A 9,788-nucleotide genomic window follows, 5' to 3' on the forward strand; every position below is an offset into this window, starting at 1 on the left:
AGTGAGAGACACTGACAGAGGCAGCAATTAGACCCACACAGTGAGGGATACCACATGGAGAGAGACTGAGTGATATCACCAGAGTGCAGGAAGGTATCAGGATCACACAATGGTCATGATGAAAGGGTTGTGATTCATGGTGCACGGGGATCCGTACTCAGTGACAGGTTAGCTACGAGTGGGACAGGTGATGGCCTCGTGCTATTCTCACCTGACTGTTCATCCAGATGTTAATGCTGGTGTCCAGTATAACCCACCTAACTGCCTAATATTCTTTCCGAATGGAAATCTGTTATAGGCAGCGGGTCTGGCCTACATATGATCCAGACCCAGAGCGATGGGGTTGACTCTAAACTGATCTCTGTAATGATCCAGCAAGGCACTCAGCTCAAGGGCAGCTCAGGGTGGGCATGCGATGCTGGCCTGCCAGAGACAGCAACATCCCATGAGTGAATTAAACATAACACTGCTGGGAGCAGTGTCCTGGTCAACCATGTCGGTAAGCTTATGGAAAGGACTTTAAACTGACAGAGAGGATGCAGGGCCAGGGTTCAGGTGAAAGGAGCTTTCCAAATCCAAACAGAAATGGCAATGTAGCTGAAGACAAGCAGAAAGGAACAGGAAGAGACAGAGTTTAACTGAAACTGTACATCAGTGAATTGGACTGTGACAAGAAATTGTGGAAAGAGTCAATCGTAATGTTCTTTTTTGGACTGGATAAAGTCTCTACAATAAGGAGGATAGACTGGGGCACAGAGATAAATGAGATTTAGTGGTGACAGGGTGAACAAAAGGTGGAACATGAATATTCTATTGTACACCTCCTTGAGGGGTCTCAGGGAGTGCAGGATGGGTAACCCTGACAGTAATGGGTAACAAAGGCATAACAGAGAAAGCATTTGGCCTCAGATGATGAAGCTGAATCAGTCCGAATGGAGATTCTGGGTAACACGTGTCAACAACACAAGCAGGTGAACAGTTTAGAGGCTGCCTAACAGCATTTCATTGCTCAACCCTGTTCCACATTCCAATGTATTCCTGTGTAATACAAAGGCACTGTGATAATTCTGGGAGACTTCAGTCTTTGTATAATCTGGGACAGTCACATCGGCAAAAGGGATGTTCTCCGAACTCCTCTTTGAATGTTTGTGTCAGTGTTTCTTTGAATAAGACATTGTTGAAACGGCCAGGGAGGTGACTATCTCAGATCGACCGTTGGGTGATGATGCTGTGGGAAGGAGTAATGTCACACTGAGATATCCTCTGGGAAATTGTAGTGTCGTGGAATTCAGTGAGATGATGGATTTTTAAAGTGACCATAAAGCACACCCTACAATCACAACCAAAGCCATTGACATGTGTTTGAGAGGAGAACTGACCAAGGTAAACAGGGGAAACCGTGAAGTGTATGGCTGGAAATGGACAGTACAAAACATTTACAGTCAGAGAGATGGACAGCACAGAAACAAGGCCTTCGGTGTCCAACTCATCCACACCACCCACATATCCGAACATAATCTCATCACATTTGCCAGCACTTGGCCCAAATCCCTCTCAACCCTTCCAGTTCGTATACCCATCCAGATGCCTTTTAAATGCAGTAATTGTATCAGTCTCCACCACTTCATCTGGCAGGTCATTCCATACACGCAACACCCTCCACATCAAAACGTTGTCCCTTACGTTCCTTTTATATCTTTCCCCTCTCATCCTGAACCTAGGCCCTCCAGTTCTGGACTCCCCCACCCCAGGGAAAAGACCTTGTCTGTTAAACCTAACCATACCTCTCATAGCTTTAGAAACCTCCATATGGGTTATCCCTCGGCCTCAGACATTCTCGGGAAAACATCCCCAGCCCATTTAACCTCTCCCTTTAGCTCAAATCCTCCAATCCTGTCAGCGTTTGTGCAAATCTTTTCTGAACCATTTCAATTTACACAACATCATTCCGATAGGGAGGAGACTAGAATTGCACGCAATATTCCAAAACTGGCTTATCCAATGTCCTGTATAGCTACAACATGACCTCCTAACTCCTCTACTCAATGCACTGATCAGTAAACGCAACCATACCAAACACCTTCTTCACTATCCTATCGACCCACAATTCTCCTTTCAAGGAACAATGAACCTGCACTCCAAGGTCTCTTTGTTCAGAAACACTCCCTGGGACATTAACATTAAGTGGATCAGTCCTGCGAAGAGTTGCTTTCCCAAAATGCAGCCCCTCCCATTTATCTAAATGAAGGTCCATCTCCCACCCCTCAGCCCATTGGCCCATCAGTTCACCATCCCGTTGTAATGTGAAGTAACATTCTTCACTGTCCACTACCCCTCCAATTTTGGTGTCATCTGCAAACTTACTAACTATACCTGCTGTGTTCACATTCAAATCATTTATATAATTAATGGAAAGTAGTGGGCACAGCACCGATCCTTGTGGCACTCCACTGGTCACAGGTCTCCAGTCTGAAAAAAAATACCCCCCACACCACCCTCTGTCTTCTACCTTCGTGCCAGTTCTGTATCCAAATGGCTGGTTTTCCCTGTATTCGGTGAGATCTATCCTTGCTCTCCAATCTCCCATGTGGAAACATTTCGAACACCTTACTGAAGTCTATATCACTCATCCACCGCGCTGCCCTCATCAATCCTTTTGTTACTTCTTCAAAAAACTCAATATCTTGAGCCATGATTTCCCACGTACAAAGCAATGCTGACTATCCCCAATTAGACATTGCCTCTGTAAACACATGTAATTCCTGTCCCTCATGTATCCGTCGCTCAACGTGCCCACGACTGATGACAGGCGAACCAGTCTGTAGTTCCCTGGCTTGTCCATACCAGCCTTCCTAAACAGTGGCACCATGTTAGCCCAACCTCCAGTCTTCTGGCATCTCACCTGTGAATATCGATGATACAAATATCTCAGTAAGAGGCCCAGCAATCACTTCTCTAGCTTCCCACAGAGATCGAGATTACACCTGATAAGGTCCTGGGGATTTATCCACCTTTAACCATTTCAAGACATCCAGCACCTCCTCCTCTGTAATGTGGACATTTTGCAAGATGACATCATCTATTTCCCAATGCTACTTCTCAAACCATCATTCTATTCGATATCTTCCATGTCCTTCTCTACAGGAAATACTTGTTCAGTTTCTCCCCCATCTCCTGCAGCTCCACGTACAGACTGTCTTGATCATTGAGGGGCCCTATTCTCTCCCCAGGGACCCTTTTGTCCTTTATGGATTTATAAAAACATTTTGGATTCTCCTTAAATCTATTTGCCAAAGCAATCTCATGTCCCCTTTTTGCCCTCCTGATTTCCCTCTATCCCTACACAACACTGCACTCACCCCCTCCCTGACTGATCACTACACAAACTGCAATCTCCCCCTCCCTGACTGATCCCTACCCAACACTACAATCTCCCCCTCCCTGACTGATCCCTACCCAACACTGCAATCTCCCCCTCCCTGACTGATCCCTACCCAACACTGCACTCACCCCCTCCCTGACTGATCCCTACCCAACACTGCACTCACCCCCTCCCTGACTGATCCCTACCCAACACTGCAATCACCCCCTCCCTGACTGATCACTACACAAACTGCAATCACCCCTCTCCCTGACTGATCCCTCCCCAACACTGCAATCTCCCCCACCCTGACTGATCCCTACCCAACACTGCACTCACCCCCTCCCTGACTGATCCCTACCCAACACTACAATCTCCCCCTCCCTGACTGATCCCTACCCAACACTGCAATCTCCCCCTCCCTGACTGATCCCTACCCAACACTGCACTCACCCCCTCCCTGACTGATCCCTACCCAACACTGCACTCACCCCCTCCCTGACTGATCCCTACCCAACACTGCAATCACCCCCTCCCTGACTGATCACTACACAAACTGCAATCACCCCTCTCCCTGACTGATCCTTACCCAACACTGCAATCACCCCCTCCCTGACTGATCCCTAACCAACACTGTAATCACCCCCTCCCTGACTGATCCCTACCCAACACTGTAATCTCCCCGTCCCTGACTGATCACTACCCAACACTGTAATCTCCCCCTCCCTGACTGATCCCTACCCAACACTGTAATCTCCCCCTCCCTGACTGATCCCTACCCAACACTGCAATCACCCCCTCCCTGACTGATCCCTACCCAACACTGCAATCACCCCCTCCCTGATTGATCCCTACCCAACACTGCAATCTCCCCCTCCCTGACTGATCCCTACACAACACTGCAATCTCCCTCTCCCTGACTGATCCCTACCCAACACTACAATCTCCCCCTCCCTGACTGATCACTACACAAACTGCAATCACCTCCTCCCTGACTGATCCCTACCCAACACTGCAATCTCCCCCTCCCTGACTGATCCCTAACCAACACTGCAATCTCCCCCACGACTGATCCCAACCCAACACTGCAATCTCCCCCTCCCTGACTGATCCCTACCCAACACTGTAATCTCCCCCTCCCTGACTGATCCCTACCCAACACTGTAATCTCCCCCTCCCTGACTGATCCCTACCCAACACTGTAATCACCCCCTCCCTGACTGATCCCTACCCAACACTGTAATCACCCCCTCCCTGACTGATCCCTACCCAACACTACAATCTCCCCCTCCCTGACTGATCCCTACCCAACACTGCAATCTCCCCCTCCCTGACTGATCCCTACCCAACACTGTAATCTCCCCCTCCCTGACTGATCCCTACCCAACACTGTAATCTCCCCCTCCCTGACTGATCCCTACCCAACACTGTAATCTCCCCCTCCCTGACTGATCCCTACCCAACACTGTAATCTCCCCCTCCCTGACTGATCCCTACCCAACACTGCAATCACCCCTCCCTGACCGATCCCAGCCAACACTGTAATCTCCCCCTCCCTGACTGATCCCTAACCAACACTGCAATCTCCCCCTCCCTGATTGATCCCTACCCAACACTGTAATCACCCCCTCCCTGACTGATCCCTACCCAACACTGCAATCTCCCTCTCCCTGACTGATCCCTACCCAACACTGCAATCTCCCCCTCCCTGACTGATCCCTACCCAACACTACAATCTCCCCCTCCCTGACTGATCCCTACCCAACACTACAATCTCCCCCTCCCTGACTGATCCCTACCCAACACTACAATCTCCCCCTCCCAAGGAAAAAAAAAAATAACTCGAGAGAAAAATAGGACACTTCAAGGACGAAAGTGGACGTGTGTGCAGAAATGCAGGAGTTATTTCCCCTCTGTGTTGACCTTGGAGAAGGACATGAAGGCCTGGGAACTTGGGAAAGTTAGTGATGATCTCTTGGTGTCAGTCCATATCACAGGAGAGGATGTGTTGAATGCATTAGAATGTATGAAGGTGTATAAATCTCCTGGACCTGACCAAACATATCCAACAGCACCTCAAGAGGTGAGGGAAGTTCTTGTGGAGTCCCTGCTGATCTTTTTGCCTCACCTTTAGCCACGGGTGAGGTCCTGGAAGACTGGAGGACAGCATATGCTGCACCCTTATTCAAGAATGGCTGCAAAGATAAACCTGGGAACTATAGATCAGTAAACCTAACATCCGTGGTAAGTAAGTTACTTGAGAAGATGCTGAGAGATTAGATAGACATGCATTTGGAAATACAACATTTGATTGGGAGGAGTCAGCAAAGCCTTGTGCATGGGAGACCATGCCTCACAAATTAGTCAGCGTTCTTTATTGAAGTGATCAGGAAGTTTGACGAGGGCAGGCCAGTACATCTAGACTCTACAGATTTCAGGAAGGCCTTTGATAAGGTTCCACATGGTACCTTGCTCTGGAAGATTAGATCGCATGGAATCCAGGGGGCGTTGGCAAGCTGGGTACACAATTGGCTTGATGGTAGGAAGCAGAGTGTAACAGTCAGACTGGAGGCCTGTGACTCATGGTGTGCCTCAGCGGTCATAGAATCATAGAATCCTTCCTCTGTGGAAACAGGCCCTTCGGCCCAACAAGACCACTGGCCCTCTGAAGATTATTCCACCCAAGCCCATTCCCCTACTTTATTACTCTACATTTACCCCTGAGTAACGCAACTTACACATCCATGAACATTCTCGGCAATGAGCATTGCCAATTTACTTGACCTGCAGATCTTTGGATTGTGGGAGGAAACCGGTGCACCCAGAGGAAACCCACGCAGACATGGGGAGAATGTACAAACTCAGTTGGTGTGGCATGGTGGCTCAGCGGTTGGCACTGCTGCCTCACAGCGCCAGGTACCCAGGTTCGACCCCAGCCTCGGGTGACTGTGTGGAGTTTGCACATTCTCCCTGTGTCTGTGTGGGTTTCCTTTGGGTGCTCCGGTTTTCTCCCCATTCCAAAGATGCGAAGGTCAGATGAATTGGCCAGGCTAAATTGCCCATATTGCTAGGTACATTCGTTAAGGGTAAATGTTGGGTAGGGAGAATGGCTCTGGGTGGGTTACTCTTCAGCAGGTCGGTGTGGTTTGTTGGGCCAAATGGCCTGTTTCCATACTGTAGGAAATCTAACCCTAACAGGATCTAACCCCCACAGAGCATCCTGTGAGGTTGGAATTGAACCCAGATCCGCGGTGCTGTGAGGCAGCAGTGCTAACCACTGAGCCATTGTGCCACGCAGCTGGTCAGTGCTAGGCCCATTGCTGTTTGTCATCTATATCAATGATTTGGATGAGGATGTTTAAGGCATGATTAGAAAGTTTTCAGATTACACTAAAATAAGTGAGGAAGGTTCTCAGCAATTGCAACAGGACCTTGATCAGCTGGGGAATTGGGCTGAGAAATGGCAAATGGAGTTTAATACAGACAAGAGCGAGATCTTACATTTTGGAAAGTCACATCAAGACTGCGGTTTCATGGTGAATGGTAGGGCCTGAAGGAGTGTCGTGGAACAGAGGGACCTTGGATTCCAGGAGCACGGCTCTCTGAACTCAGGGAGACAGGGCAGTGAAGAAGGCTTTTGGTACACTGGGCCCTTCACCAGTCAGGGCATGGAATATCGAAGTTGGGAAGGTCTGTTGTAGTTGTGCAGGATGTTGGTGAGGCCGCACTTGGAATATTGTGTTCAGTTTTACCCACCTTGCTATCGGAAGGATGTTATTGTACTAGAAAGAGGACAGAAGAAATTTACAAAGATGTTGCCAGAACTCAACTGGACAGATAAAGAGAGAGGTTGGACAAGCAAGGACATTTTCTTTCATGTGTAGGACACTGAGGGGGGTGTCCTTATAGAGGTGTATAAGATCATGGGTGGCATGGATAGGATGAATGCACTCAGTCTTTATCCAAGTGTTGGGGAATCAAGGATGAAAGGGCATCAGTTTAAGGTGAAAGGGGAAGATTAAAAGGGAACCTGAGGGACAATGCTTTTACCCAGAGGGTGGTACACATACGGAATGAACTACCAGTGCAAGTGGTCGAGGAGGATACATTTAAGAACATTTAAAATGCACTTGGACAAATACATGGAGAGGAACGTTTTGGAAGGATATGGTTCAAGTGCAGGGAAACGGGGTTAGTGTGGATGGACCAGTTTGGGCCAAAGAGCCTGTCTCCGTGCTGTAGAACTCTATGAACATACCTAAGTGTCCCATAATACAGAAGCGACCAAAGCAATAGGAACACAAGCCGGTACAAATGTGTAACAGTCCTGCAGAATTTCACAGGAAGCCAGCCTGGCCGTGCAGTGAAGGGTTCCTGGTACAGGAGCTGTGGTGAGATGCCCACAGAGAACCGGGGAAGGAAGCTGGAAAGCTCACTCCACTGCCGATAGCCTGGAGGACCCCCGGCTGGGATAAGGCAGCTGGGATCCAGTCACCCCAGGGAAACCTACAGGCTGTGACAGAGCTATGTCCCCGACACAATGAGCAGGACAGAACAGGGCAGGAAAATCTCACCCACATGGGACTACTCCAGTTCCAATTGGGAAGAGTCCAATCCAGTGAAAGGAGGGTCTCTGGGGATGGGTAGGCAGCCTCAGGTTACATTGACAATCTGGAAGGACAGTGTATGAGCTCCAAGCAGCTGCATGGGTCCTGTACACCTGCAACACGGAACAACTCACATCAGGCCCTAGGAGGAGGTGCCAGGAGCAAATACAATCCCTAGGGAACTGAGAACTCTCCCAGAATGGGATAATGTGTGCCTTTGTGGTTCTACCTCCCCAGGGAGATACTGACAGGCTCCACACTGACACATCCACACCCGCTCACAGATGGGGACTCCCACTGCCTGTCTCCCAGGTAACTGCACCTTTTGCCCCCCGCGCTGACTCACAGCCGAACTCAGATTCCATGAATCATGTGGTTCCCCAGTGTAAAGCAGATTATGGTCTCACTCCGTACACAACAGCCATTCCAGGCACCCAGCTGGTGGGCAGCACTACAAAGGCCACTCTGTTTGATCCTGTCTCAAACCCAGATACATTTTTGGTTGAGACAGACCGACAGTCTGTCATACACGGACTGGATGCTGACAAACAAACTAAATTAATCACCATGTGACTTTGTCCACCAGGCCATTCAGCCCTCGCTGAGGGACAACAGTGAGGGAGGGACATCCATGATGAAATGAAGGCAGCGGTCCTTAATGCTCGAGAAAAGTCCCATCCCGGGTTAGTGACAAACAGCGTAAATATTTGTTCCAGGAGAACACCCACACGAACATGTCTCACTGTCAGTTACAGCAGCTCACCAAGGGCTGGGTTAATGACAGCTGTAAGGACACTTTCAGTGGGGCACTGGGCCTGGTATGAGGAATTCCAATTATCCCAAGTGACAATGTTAGGATGGGGATCTTTGAAATCGAAAGTATCGGAATTACATTTAAAAAGGTACTTGGATGGGTTATCATGATTCCCTCCCACATGCTGTGGAGATAGAGGGGACATTGACAGGGACCACACTTACGTAAATAGAGAATAGACAATAGACAATAGACAATAGATGCAGGAGTAGGCCATTCACCCTTCGAGCCTGCACTGCCATTCAATATGATCATGGCTGATCATTCCTAATCAGTATCCTGTTCCAGCCTTATCTCCATAACCCTTGACTCCACTATCTTTAAGAGCTCTATCCAATTCTTTCTTAAATGAATCCAGAGACTGGGCCTCCACTGCCCTCTGAGGCAGAGCATTCCACACAGCCACCACTCTCTGGGTGAAGTAGTTTCTCCTCATCTCTGTCCTAAATGGTCTACCCCGTATTTTTAAGTTGTGTCCTCTGGTTCGGCACTCCCCTATCAGCGGAAATATGTTTCCTCCTGCCAGAGTGTCCAATCCTTTCATAATCCTATACGTTTCAATCAGATCCCCTCTCAGTCTTCTAAACTCAAGGGTATACAAGCCCAGTCGCTTCAGTCTTTCCGTGTAAGGCAATCCTGCCATTCCAGGAATTGACCTCGTGAACCCACGCTGCACTCCCTCAATAGCCAGAATGTCTTTCCTCAAATTTGGAGACGAGAACTGTACACAGTACTCCAGGTGTGGTCTCACCAGGGCCCTGTACAGCTGCAGAAGCACCTCTTTGCTTCTATACTCAATCCCTCTTGTTATGAAGGTCAGCATGCTATTAGCCTTCTTCACGACCTGCTGTACCTGCATGCTTGCCTTCATTGACTGGTGGACAAGAACACCCAGATCTCTCTGAACAGCCCCTTTACCTAATTTGATACCATTGAGGTAGTAATCTGCCTTCCTGTTCTTGCCACCAAAGTGGATAACCAGACATTTATCCACATTAAACTGCAT

This window comes from Chiloscyllium punctatum, chromosome 34 (assembly GCF_047496795.1).
Source record: "Chiloscyllium punctatum isolate Juve2018m chromosome 34, sChiPun1.3, whole genome shotgun sequence".
Taxonomy (NCBI): Eukaryota; Metazoa; Chordata; class Chondrichthyes; order Orectolobiformes; family Hemiscylliidae; genus Chiloscyllium; species Chiloscyllium punctatum.